General features: G+C 37.8%; 1 long non-coding RNA gene across 1 annotated transcript; it reads left to right on the forward strand.

The window, feature by feature from the left end:
- Positions 1 to 257: 257 nt before the first annotated feature.
- LOC134643303 (uncharacterized) lies at positions 258 to 1,309 on the forward strand. Its single transcript, XR_010096363.1, has 3 exons — positions 258 to 346; positions 910 to 1,013; positions 1,205 to 1,309. It is a non-coding gene; the product is annotated as an uncharacterized LOC134643303 (long non-coding RNA).
- The last annotated feature ends 12,390 nt before the right edge of the window (positions 1,310 to 13,699 follow it).

The raw sequence follows: 13,699 nt of genomic DNA on the forward strand, positions 1-13,699 counted from the left end.
CACACTCTAAGAAATGACACACTGATGTTGGTAGCATTATGTAAATGTTTCATGTTAAAACTAATGCCACCAATTGATTTTTAACTTTAAACACAAGTATGTTGTTTTGAATTTAATTAACAACATAATATTTCAATACAACAAAATGCAGTAAATTAAATCCAACGTAAAAAGTTCATTTAAAATGAAGAGCACTTTAATTTAAAGAGGATTGTCCTAATAGGCTCTCCATACTTCTGAGTTTGCACATGTGCAGTGTGGAAGTTTGATCATCCGCCATTTTCAACTGACGCTTGCATATGCTTAGTATCCTGGATAGAATCCATCGCCATCTGAGGATTATTTGGTAAGTACAACAATTTAAGGATGACAGATTTGATTAATGTATACTAACTGATAAACATCTGACACTTTCGGGAATACTTTTGCATTTTTTTTTAAAGAAATGATGCCTGGTAAATTTTTTAACACTCTAGCTTGTATACCTCTCTCACGTGTTAGAAGTATGAAGACATTTAACAAATATTGTTGAACCTACTTCGGTGTAATTTTCCAAAATCTTTTGCGATTCCTGTTAAGGTGAGACTTGCCTACTAAGACTGACAGTTTTAAAATTACTCCCAACATCTACCGCACCTGCTCCCTGACATCAGTAATGACCACCGGGAGCACCAGCGATCCTGTAGTTTGAAGAATGAAATGAATTTTAGAAATGTGCATCAATTAAGTTGCTACATTGTTTAAAAGAATTCGACTCCATGTTGATTTCTGGTTTAGTGTCAAACGCAGGAATTTAAGCGCTTAACACTTTGATTTGTAAAGTATAAGACATGCGTTCATCTGTTGTCATTGAAGTGCAGAATAATGTGTAGTACTGTTATATATAATGCATTTAACTCCTTGTATCAGTTTCCATTGGTTATCATCGCTACCGAAGACAGGAAATCATCAAAGACATGCCATTCATTGCAGAGGTCAAATACAGACGGCCTGCCCTGTTTTCAGAGACTGAGGTAATTCTTACTAACTTTGTTATTGCAAGTCATTTTCATAAGAACTTGTATTTGAAGAAGAACAAAGTACTGTAAATTGTTAATTTTAAAAGATACAAAATGTTTGACTGAAAGTTGTAACATTCTTGCATGTGGCCTCTAATAAAATTAATAGTGAATACTCTCTAGTTGTAATTTTTAATATGTTTCAGGTTGTTGCAGAGTTCACTCGCATCAGCATGGTCCCTTTGTTGTCGACTTTCATGGCCAAGCTGGACCACTACGCTTGACCACCTTCTTGGAGTGTTCAAAAAGAAGGGGGGAACAGCTAAACGCAATATCAACTTAATCATGGCAGCCATGGATGGAGTATGTATTTTAGTTGACCTTGATTGAGCTCTGAAATTATTTGAATGCTTCTTCAACTTCTGTGTCTGTCATTAATCAGAAATTTTTTTCAACTGAATATGTGTATATTTGAATATTTTGTAGATACATGTGAATCAGTGACATGCAGTCAAGTGAGGCACCTTAATGAGAAGTAAAAAACTAACAAAAGAGAAATTTAATTTGTACACTAGATTTTAAATTTGCTTTGTGTGATTTCAATATTTTTATGGTCAAAATTGCTGTCATTACGGATTTTCTGTTCAAATACAAGGTAAAACGCTGAGAGGAGGTGATGATGCTGTGTCTCACCGCGGACACACACATGCGCAATCCCACTGCTGTTTCTCTAAATTGCCAACGTACATGTTTGATTACACATGCAATACAGATGATGACTTGATGTAGACTACCGCATTTATTTGACGAATGTGTGTTACATGTTTAATGTTATTGGTCATAAATGTGCTGCAAAAATGCATGGAGTGAGGCTGATGGAGGGCAGTGCTGAACCCTAAAGGCAACATGTATAAGAGGTACACGTATATGGATTCACAGTGTAATCACATTACACTGAGAGCCCCATTGACACAGTGGATAAAGCAGCGCACTTAGGGAACATCAGTAAATTTCACAAAGGACAAATTGAAACCAAATCAGTCCTAAGCAATGAGACACACCAATTTTATTTCAATGCATCTCCTATTTATAAATTAATAAATTGATGTAAAATTAATGATTTTTCTATAATTGCTTCCAGGTCATTTGACCAATTTATTTACTACACACAAAAAATGAGACACACCAAACCTAAATAAATTTTAATGCATCTTCTGTAGGGCTGGGCACTTCTTGCATCGCTTATCAATATTGTGATAACACACGTCCTATGTGATTAAAATGATAGACTGCTTTCAAACCTCTAAAAAAATATGATAATTTAGTTGAGACTATTATTTCCATTAATGTCAAACTTATCATCAATTCAACAAGATAAATAACTGCTGGTTTGTCTAAATAGCACATTTGCTAAGTTTAATTTGCAGTATTTGTATTTGTGAGGCTGCATTGATAGATTTATAGGCAAAAATACTATTATGATCTTTTATTGTAACTCTTATTGTTAAGAAGCTTGGAAAGAAAAGCGTCTGGACTTCTTTAAGTTGCTTGAAGACGTTTCATCTCTCATCCGAGAAGCTTCTTCACTGAAGAAGCTTCACTTTTCTTTCCAAGCTCCTTAGACTACGATGACCTGGATGACTGAGAACCTTCACAGACTTATTGTTATCGCAAAAAATACCACAAAATGTCGTGATAGGATTTTAAGTCCATATTGCCCAGTTCTAATCTTCTATTTAATTTTAATATTTTTAGGGGCACAATTATTAAATATATTGTTGAACAATCTAGAATTGATTAAAGCAAAAATGAAAGCTTTCACGTAATGTCAAAATTGAAAAGCTTCGATTTTTGGGTTCATATATTTGTTGATCTGACTCAGAGGAGTCAGTGCCTTACCAATCGTGAACCTCACTGCACGTCACTGATGTGAGTTATGAAACATTGCTTAATCATTTACCTGGATTATGTGTTAATATTTTTGACTTTGTTTTGTAAAGAGGTTGAAAGGAATCAAAATAGGAAACTTCTCTCATATTGAGTTCTTATCTCCACCAGAATCCCAGCGTTGATGTTCGACGGGAATGCATTCTGAAAGCTGTCTGTGTCTACTTAAATGAAAAGCCAGATGACCTGTTCAAGGAATTCTTGGTAAGTTAAAAAAGGAAAACGATCAGTTATTTCCCTTTTTTTAATTTGGGATTGGAAATGGAAGGTGGACTTACTTGTCCATATGTATACGTATGCAATTAACTTATCTTTTTCTTTTATTTTTATTTAAAGGATGTGGATCTTGGTGCAAGCAGAGAAACGGAGCAGCTGACTTTGGGAGTCTATGTTGTCAGACATGAAGGAGCAAACTCTGCAGATACACCTGAGGACATTGGTGTCATCATAGGATGCACTGTGCTGCAAGCTCTTAGTGATGTGGCAAAGGGTTGTGCCCTCCTGCTTGGACTAATCTACAGTCTAAATCTGAGCTACCCAAAGCACCTGAAATACACATTTGAATTTCTTCAGAAGGTGCTGATGGAGTTGGATGGGAACAACCTATCCATGAAGGTGCAGGTTCTGAAAAACAAACTGCTTGAGTGAAACAGCCTACACTGAACTATAGAGGACACTGAACTTTAAGGTTCTCGAACCCTTCTCCTTGCACTTCATAAACTGTTCAGTTTGAATTGCCACAAGGCCTTTCACTTTTCTGCGTTCTTTGTTCTCGAACCTTTACCAACTTCCAGCTACACTGAAAAAGACTGCTCCTAACTTTGGACTTCAGTTTAAGTTTTGAAGCAAAAGTTATTTTTCTAAATATGGACAAAAATGACGCTAAAGTATTTTCTACCTGCTGTATTGTGGGCTTTTCATTGTAGCCCAATCAAGTTTAAACTAAGTCATGTTAATGTTAAAAATGTTGGAATCACAACACTTTCCAGTTTTAATCATTTCAGTTTAACATGACATTCTGTATCTTGTCTTCCTGCACTTAAAATGCACTTGAATATATGTAAAGATTGTTTAGGAAAAAAGTTCTAGAAGCATTTGAATTGCTCAAAGTGTGCTTCAGCAAGTTTTACACAAAGTGTTATTAAAGTTAGGTTAACTGAATAAACTTGTTCGATTTTTTTAATTTACAAACTTAAATAGAGTAAGTTGCAATTCTGTTAAAGTGATTTAATCCTATAGTTTCAGTAGAGCATGTTTTGGGTGAGTAGATTTATCAGATTTACTTAAAATTTCTTGTTCAAATTAAATATATCATACATTTTATATTTCACTAACCCAGTTGTGTGGAACCGGTTGACATAACTGGGTGGAGTAAATACAACATGTTATTTCTCAAAGTAAGTAGAGCTTGTTTTGGTTGAGTAGGTTTTATTTAGTCTTCTCAATTTAAATCAACAAGGTTAGTTAGATCAACATTATGATATTCAGCTAATACAACATGATTCTTTTGATTTGCATTTAATTATCCAAATGTTATCATATTTACTTAAAATTTCTTGTTCAAATTAAATGTATCATACATTTTATATTTCACTAACCCAGTTGTGTGGAACCGGTTGACATAACTGGGTGGAGTAAATACAACATTTTATTTCTTAGAGTGCATTTATCTTTACTTAATATCCTTAAAGTATTCATCTGACTATTATTTATTATTTATTAATATTCTCTTAAGATTGTTTTCTTATTGTTTGTATTTCTGCCATCAGGCAGATGGTACAGGGCGATAAAATCAAGCACAAACACACTAAAAAATTACTTCTACCTTGCAGTGATTAAAGCATCATTTGTAATTATTACTGATGGGCTCGTATACTACTATATATAATATAGTCAATGTATACATTCATTTTGTTTACACTTATCTATTCACATTTCATTTTATTTCTATCATTTTTAACACTGTGAAGTACTGCACTTCATCTCTTGCATAATGGCAATAAATATATTCTCATTCTGGTTTGTAAAACTGTTACATATTTTAACTCTTAAAAGAAACATTTTAAATACAATCATAAACTTCTGTAACATGAAGAAGCTTAGTTAATTGTGTCTGTGTGATGGTGCACGGTAGATGAAAATGATGGTCCACACTTCAAGAATAACAGAATGTAACAGACATTTAGTGTTTTCAGTCCTGTGAGCTCCCACATCTGTGTTCCTCTTGGTTACAAACTACAGTTTCAAAGCTGAAGAAATAAATAAGGCAGCATGTGCACGTGTGTAACAACAACTCAGGAAAGTGTGTTTGTATCATTGAACTGACCCACTAATTAATGTCACAGATTCTACTTCATTATTATCTTTTTTAATGTTATTATTTTCATTTGTTTATACACTAAAGCATTTTTTAGCATAATAAATCGCACTCTGATTAAACCACTGGGTCTTTATCAAATATTAATAACTTCTACTTCTGATAATATGAATACAGGTCATAGTTTATACAACAGCCCAAGATGAAAATAGTCCATTGTTTGCTTTTTCTGTTGGCCTCCAGCTTTTGCTGTGAAGGCGCCGCTCGCCATAGCGAGCGCTCACTTTCTTAGTACACGTGCTGCCCGTCTCTTTTCTTATTGGCACTGGAAGCAAATCTGCTCTGTGGGGATTGAAACACTGGCCTTGGAGAGCCGCGCCAGCTCCAACGACAGACGGTAATCCTCCGGCAAACCCCAGCTCATCCCGAGCCCATCATTACATCTCTGTGACCTCGAGCAGTGAGCAGAGCTTCCGAAATGCCCCTCGTCCACCCTCCCTGTTTTCCTGCACTCCTTCTTAGAGAGAAACACGATGCTTCCTCCCAGCCAATTTCCATTTCAAAGATTTCCCACAAAATCGTCCACATGGCCCCGCATTAGACTGGTGGCAGGGGGGCACACAATGCTGTCTGCTTCCAAATGTCTGTGAAAGTTAAGACACTGAGAGACGGAGCAATATTTTGCCGCTATGCAGCCAAAATACGGGGGCAAGTATTCCTGACCCGACTTCAAAAGCTGCAGCGGTGAATGAGGCAAGGCTGAGCCGTCACACGCCGAGCGCACTGCAATCTAGGCCAATAAAGGGACTCATGCACAGATTCACTGGAAGGAACTGCTTCAATGATTTGTTCTTTCCATGAGTCAGTACTTTCTTATTTCACGTCCATTTTCTTACAGTGGCCTCCCCGCTGAATAACAGAGAAGTAATTTAGTTGGCTTTTAATGCATGTTAACTGTAGGTTCATTTAATTTGCTGGCGCTCACTCAAACTTTGATTTAAGCTGTTAGCCAATTTAATAAAAAGTGGTTACATTGTGTCTGAGGTGCATTTTGAGCAGGAAGATGTTAGATTCACCCACAGAGAACCAGGGAACATCGCTCTTATATTCTCTGTTGTCACAAATAGTGCTGCTGTGAATGATGCTGCTTTCAGAGCCGGAACGTGATAATAACACTCAACAATGACTCAGTGTCTCCTGTGAAACTACAAAGACAGTCATGAAGGTGAACTTCTGAGCGTTTCTTAAAAAAAACGGAAAGAAAAAAGAAAAGTTTTTTCAAAAGCTCGCTTCTTGACACACACTGCAACGGTGTGATTTTATATTAAAGAAATACTACAAAAAAGAGAGAACGTGCCCATTTATTTTTCAATTCCAAAAGCCATGAAACATTGGTGAGAGGATAAATAATGCTGACGCTTTTTTGCTTTGTGCAAGGGCATTCGTTCCATCTGGGCTTTGATTGAAAAGTCCCACTGCCCTGGGTTCAAAGCACTATTACATGGCACTCTATCTGGGTTTTTCATCTCTGATGGGTATCTGGGGGCCGACATCGGAGACAGATATGATATCAGAGCCAAGGATGGTACAAGGATCGCCTCTGAAAATCAATCGACAGACAGTCCTACATCGGTCTCGCCTATTTATTTCTGCATCACTCTGAGCAGGCCCTTCATCAGAGCGAGCTTCAACACAAAGTCCCACAAATAAAACGAGATCTGCTCCCACAAGACAGAAAGAGACATGAAATTGTGTTCTTTGTTTTTTCCTTTGACTCTGTGGTCCCAACATATCAAATCACAAAATACACAGAACTGCATGTTAGGAAGACAGAGCAAGTCAGTTTTTATGTCAGCTTTGATTCATTGCACGTTTCCACACGATTGGTGCACTCTCTCATAATTCTGTTTGTTTTCAACTCCATAATAAAGTCTCCAGTGGTTCTGATCTGATGGTGAGATCCTGCCAAAGGCTCACGAGATATATCTGACGGATTACATGATATTGAATAATTAAATACATAAATACAACTATCAATATTCAAATGTCATCAATTCACCTTTACCCATTTAAAAGGTGTTTTAATCAATTGTTAGATTTTTGTAGAATAATAAGGAGCAACAACAATTTATTCAGTTCAGTTCAATATAATTTTACTCATATAGCAACTGTTTATATAACAACAGTTGCCTCAAGGTGCTTTATATTGAAAAGCAGACCCTACAGTAATACTGTACGGACTGGTACTGCATACTGCTGTCAGCTATGGTCATGCTAGTTTCTGCCCTGCTCTCACACACAAATCTTGTGTGAGGTTGAGCTAAAACATGGAAATGTATCAGTCAAGTTCACAATAAGTGAAATAAAAGATTCCCAAAATTGTTATTCCAAACTTAGCAAGAGTAAGGACAAGACAGACAGGAGCTGTTTGAGTAGCAGGTGTGAAATACCTCCAAAATGCTACTTTAGCTCCACTGCTAACAGCAGCTGATGCTGACACACAAAGATTCGCTGTAGTTTATTAACATTTTTATTAACAGATATCGAAAGGACCCGTATCTGTTGTCATGAAATTATCAAATGTTACACTTATTGTTACCTGTGTATCATAAAGGACCACATGAAATTTAGCTAGAAGTAGAGCTGGGCGATAGAACGATAACGATATGTATTGCGAAATAACTTTTTCTCGATAGAAAAATTTAACTATTGCGATAGGCCTCATCCCTCTTGTCCTCTTTAAAAAAAAAAAGAACAGCCAATCCAAATTAAGTAGCGCAGAGCCGAACCAATCACAGCCGCAGCGTCACGTCACGTGACTTGTTACGTACAGCACAAGTGCCAAGCCGCACATGTGTATTTGTTTGGGAAGCAGCCAGCCGCCGTGCCGCCCGGGTAATGGAGGAAATGAGTGTGCTGACTAGAGAAAAATCAACCGAGAGCGTGACTGAAGGTTACCGAAGAAAAAACACGATGATGGTTCCAATGCCGGAGAGATTGTCGAATGGAAGGGCCATAGAAGTTCCGTAGTGTGAAGGTATTTCGGCTATTTCAAGTCTGACAAAAAACAGAGTAGCGCGCACTGTAAATTGTGCCGAAAGCAAGTCTGGAAATACAATAAACCGGTGCATGCTCAGTCTCTGACTGAAAGCGCTAATTCGTCATTCGGCTTTTGTCAGACTAAAGTCACTGTTAAAACTGTTTGAAAAGCTAAGCTATACAACAAGGAGAGATTGAGAATTTCCTTTTAGTTCTCAGTTTATTTGATATTGACAAAAGTTAGTCAATTTTGTCTGTTCTTCTGTAAAACAAACTAAGATTTATTTTTAGAATTAATATTTTGTTTCTAAGTGGAATTGACAATTTAGTAGTCTGTTTTGTTTGTTCTATTTTGAAACTTAAACGCTTTAGCGGCTGCCTTTTGTGTAGTTTGCAATATTTGCCTTTATTTATCTGAAACTGAAGTCTCATGTTCCTTAACTACATCTACCCTGTTGAACTTATTATGGGAAATAAATATTTAAATCAAAACAAGCTGCAGATTATTTCACATTTTACTTGTGAGCAACGGCACATTTAAATCTTACAAATATAGTTATTTGGCTTATATCGTGATATATATCGTTATCGCCTGAAATGAAAAAAACATATCGTGATATGAAAAAATCTTATATCCCCCAGCTCTAGCTAGAAGCTACTGGCACACATACCACATTATTTACATTTATCATGGCTCGTCCCTCCTAAATGTTCTAAGTAAGTTCAGAAAGAGTTGCAGGAAGACATTTTGGGCCAAAAGAAAAGGAACATTTGTTTTATATTCAGCAATCCTAAAGTGTAGACTGTAGCATTTTATATCACCTGTAGAGACAAGAGGCGAAAAAAACAAAAAACGTGTATATTTAATTCAACCAGAGTTTACCTCATACAAGCGTCTCGCAGGTTTTCTGTTGTGGACACTGAAGCAGACTAAATATAACAGCCATCTATTAAAAAACAAAAAAAAAACCCACCTCCTCTGAAAAGTCATGTTTTCACTCCCTTAATTAATTATATTTAATTATATTATATTAATAATTATTAATCAGTCATCAAAACTTGGTGTGCAGGGTTGCTCACAGCTTTAGTGTTTTTGGTTCACCATACAACATCTGTGAACTCAAAATCAGACGACTGAGTGTAATTGTCAGAACAGTGTAAACGATCTACAGTAACAGGTCTGTAACACTCTGTATTCTCAAACTCAAAGCATGTTATTAAATACTGGCATTAGATTTTTACTATAATATTTGTTATTACATAACCTACAGAATGCTAGCAGGAGCCCTGATGTCTGCGAATACAGGCGATAAGTTTTATTAAATATGTACAATGTGTGAAATCCCGCTGTCACACATTTATATTGGCTTTCCTCCACAGCGAGAAGCTGACACTTTTCCCTCACACAGTGTGGGTCGATCGACCGGCCACCACGTGAAGCTCACGCTGAAGGTCAGCACAAAGCTCAGTCGTCCAGACAATCCTAATATAGTTTTTTTTCTTTCTGAAAATGGAAGCTGTGCCCTCAGTGATGACAGAACTGAGGTCTACGCCATTGTTTGGTGCAGTTTTAAAGCTAAAAGTGAACTTCTGACTTTAATGGTTAATTTAAGTACACTCTGAATATATTACAGTTATTGAAACAGAGCATTTTAATTACTTTATAATTATATGAGACAGTCTTTCCTTATAATTTACAAGGCTTATTTCCAAAACCCCCGAAATATATTCACCATTTAATATCCCACTTCTGAGTATGTGTAGTTTTTTTTTTTTTGTTTATGTTTGCCAACAAGTGGATAAATGACAGAAGTTGTCAGGTACATGAATATAATCACTCCAAACTGTAAAAGGTTATAGAAATAAACCACAGAGTGTGAAACAGACATTAGACAGCATTTAGTTTATGATTCACATTCTTTAAATGGTAAATGGCCTGTATTTATATAGCGCTTTACTTAGTCCCTAAGGACCCCAAAGCACTTTACACATTCAGTCATCCACACATTCACACACTGGTGATGGCAAGCTACATTGTAGCCACAGCCACCCTGGGGCGCACTGACAGAGGCGAGGCTGCTGGACACTGGCGCCACCGGGCCCTCTGACCACCAGCAGTAGGCAACAGGTGAAGTGTCTTGCCCAAGGACACAACGACCGAGACTGTCGGAGCCGGGGCTCGAACCGGCAACCTTCCGATTACAAGACGAACTGCCAACTCTTGAGCCACAATCGCCCCAGTCTTTATAATATCCATTGAAAAATAACATCAGCATTTAGATTAGTTGCATATAACTGATTGTTACACAGATTTGACTCGGGACAAAGAGAAAGTATGCCCACTGTTGTGCTGTGAAACAAACTTTAATGGCTAGTGCTAGGCAGCCAGTGCTAGGAGGCTATGGAGAGAGCTTTGGGATTTACGGGGCTTCAAATCAGAGAGTAAGTTGTCGGTACTTTTTCTTGATCAGTAACTAAACCTGTCATAATACTGAGTATTTTCTTACGATCTTACTGACCTGGTGTTTGAAAGGGCATTCTCAGGTTTCTGATGCTTCCTCAAGTAGCAACACTGTCGGTTTTTGCCATGTTGCTAACCCTCAATATCCCAAAAACTAAAACTTACCTGTGAACTCTTTCTGGGAAAGAAAGCATGTTGAACAAGCAGAATTCAGCCTGGGTGGGTGAGTGAATACTTGTGGCAGTGTAGTGTATTTCTTCCGTGTTGATTCTCTGTCCTGAGCTGATGGTAGTTTCAAGGCTTAGAGGACAACAGGAAAGTGATTTGAGATGTGGCGCAACTTTTGCATCTAAGTTTTGTGAACCTGTGGAGCTGTAATTGTACCAAAGACCACATAAAACGATGTAAGCTTTGGTACTTGAACCAACTGATTGGTGTTTTAGCAAAGAATGCAAGAATTTAAATTTTCCATTCTGGTACTTTATTGCTCATTTCCTGCTCAAACCATTAGTTTAGTACATGTAAATACTATTGTGTGTCTGATACTTCTGCACTGACTTGATGACTGGTTTTCCTTCTGCTACGCTCTTATGATGCCTTGGAGTTTGTAGAAGCAGTGAATCCATGTTCCCTCGGTGCTTGCATTGCATGAGTACAAGGTTACAACTCCTCTCTGCTACATTTTAGAGGCAGCTAGTAGAGGTAAATGAGAGAGATTTAAGGATGCAGTGGAGATACTGGGTGTTGCATCATTTTTACATCATAACGTGACACTGCAAGAGTGTTTGAGGGCAGTTTTCTTCAAGTGCCTACTGTTTTCTTCCTGTCTCTTCAGTTCAGCAGCAGCTTTTCTTACACTTCCACCTTGCTACACTCTTATGAAGAAAGCTGTCTGTAAGGAAAGGCATAAACTCTGCTTTGCTGACAGCGTGACCTTTCAAATTTCAGAAATATTGCAGAAATATCCCACTTTGCAATGCAGTACATCTAAAGGTTAACGACAGTACCCCACCCCCACTTCCAATCCTTCGCTTGGCAACGATCCAAATGGAGAAAAGTCTGCATTTGCAAACTAAACAGTTTAAGTTCTAGAGAATTAAAAGGATTAATCATCTTCCAGGCAACTGGGGCAAATAAATAAACAGGAAAAGCTTTCTGGCAAGTGCTGATGAGTGAAGAGGAAAAGTTACAGGTTGGCGAACCACATGAATTGCCCTCAAAACACAACTTCAACAACCAACAAGCTTGAGTAGGTTAATTAACAAGCATGGGGCAGCTAGAGGCACAAACCAGAAAAATGCCGGGATTAGCTGTGTACACTTGGTGTCTTAAAACCCTTATTTCGACTCTAAAACCCATTCCATACTGAAGCTTTGCTCAACAAGGTCTTCCCTGTTAATTATCCTTTTGGGCTAAGGGAGCGTAGTTATTGTGGTGGATAATGCAGAATGGACAAGTTTAATTCCACAAAATAATGGTTTGTTTTTAGGATTGTTACCCAGCATTGTTAGAGAGAGGACAAAGCAATTATTCTTTCTCAAATCCAACACATGCAGACAAAATGAAGCGAGTCGCTTTTAAAGGTGTGTTGATAGATTTAATCAGCTGGAGGCTTCGTTAGAGCGCCCCTGGTTTCTCAGTCTTGGTTCTGTACTCAGCTATACTGGATTTATTCTGAAACACTGTGAGCTGTGACGGCTGACTTCCTTGACTTTCAGAGTGTTTAAGGTTGCTCACATCATCGGTGGGTGAGAAGTTGAAGCAAACACAGTCAAAGTTCTGACGTCAAGTTCAACTCATTTGGAGCTCGTTCAAGGCACAACTTCAAAACAGCAGTAGACACTTAAACATCACACTCAAGAGTTTCATTTCCAATCCAAAGTGCTGCTGTACAAGAAAAGGTGTCATTTACATCATGTCAGTAAATGTCAAACTGAAGATGAGTATTGTTGGAGAATTACTGCCAGGTCTCCTCTCTGTGGGTTGTTAAGACAAGGTCGATGGCAGGATTTAGAAGCACATATGTTAACTCGGTAAGTGGATACTGGCGAGCGTTTGTTCGTCTTCTGGTTAAACCATTGACATTAAATATATGCTACCTCCGGTTGCCTCCCCCCGTGGCCGTCAATAAACCAAATAAATCAATGAGATATTCCATGCCATAAATTAATGTTTCTGCATCTCCAGCACAAAGCAGTTTAAGAAGGAGATATTTCAGGTGGTACATGTGTTATAAACGGGTTATAACGGGTCATTTTTCAAAAACTATGAGCAAAACATCATCCTCACCACATACAAAGCTTTTTAACCTACACACACAACTAAATGTAGAGTCATATTTTATGACGTTTTAAGGCAAAATGTTAAAGGATAGTTGGACGACAACGTCAACAGGATTTGAGACCCAAACCATCCAATAAAAGCAGAAAACAGGCAATGAGGTGATCAGATTTCAAACAACCGCAGGACAAAAACAAAACTCTAAACTATCAGTGCCGAAAAACTTCAACTCGAGTTTAAGATGAGTGACTGAAGCAGCTACCAGTGTTGGCACTGATATGTTAATGAGGACGGCACCATCGATATCAGTCGTTTGAATGTATATCTGGAAGTTTTGAACTATTTCTTCCAAGTAAAAACCTGCATTTTTATTCAGACTGGACACGTGACAATAAAGCGATCACTTTCTGTAGGGTGTTTCGAAAAGGCTTTAAATATGAAACTGAAGATCAAAAATCGATTTAACAGATAGAAAGTCCGACTGCATCTCTGCTGTGCAGGGATCACAGGCAGTCCGAACTGTTTATGTAGAAAAGGCTGAAGTACAGTGTGAGATACGACACAGAGGGAACGCTGCAGTGGGGCTCTGTCCTTCAGGGCCTGCATGTGTTTCCAAGAGCAGGGAAACCTATCTGGGTGGAGATAATGATTGTTTAT

Source organism: Pelmatolapia mariae, linkage group LG15 (assembly GCF_036321145.2).
Source record: "Pelmatolapia mariae isolate MD_Pm_ZW linkage group LG15, Pm_UMD_F_2, whole genome shotgun sequence".
NCBI lineage: Eukaryota > Metazoa > Chordata > Actinopteri > Cichliformes > Cichlidae > Pelmatolapia > Pelmatolapia mariae.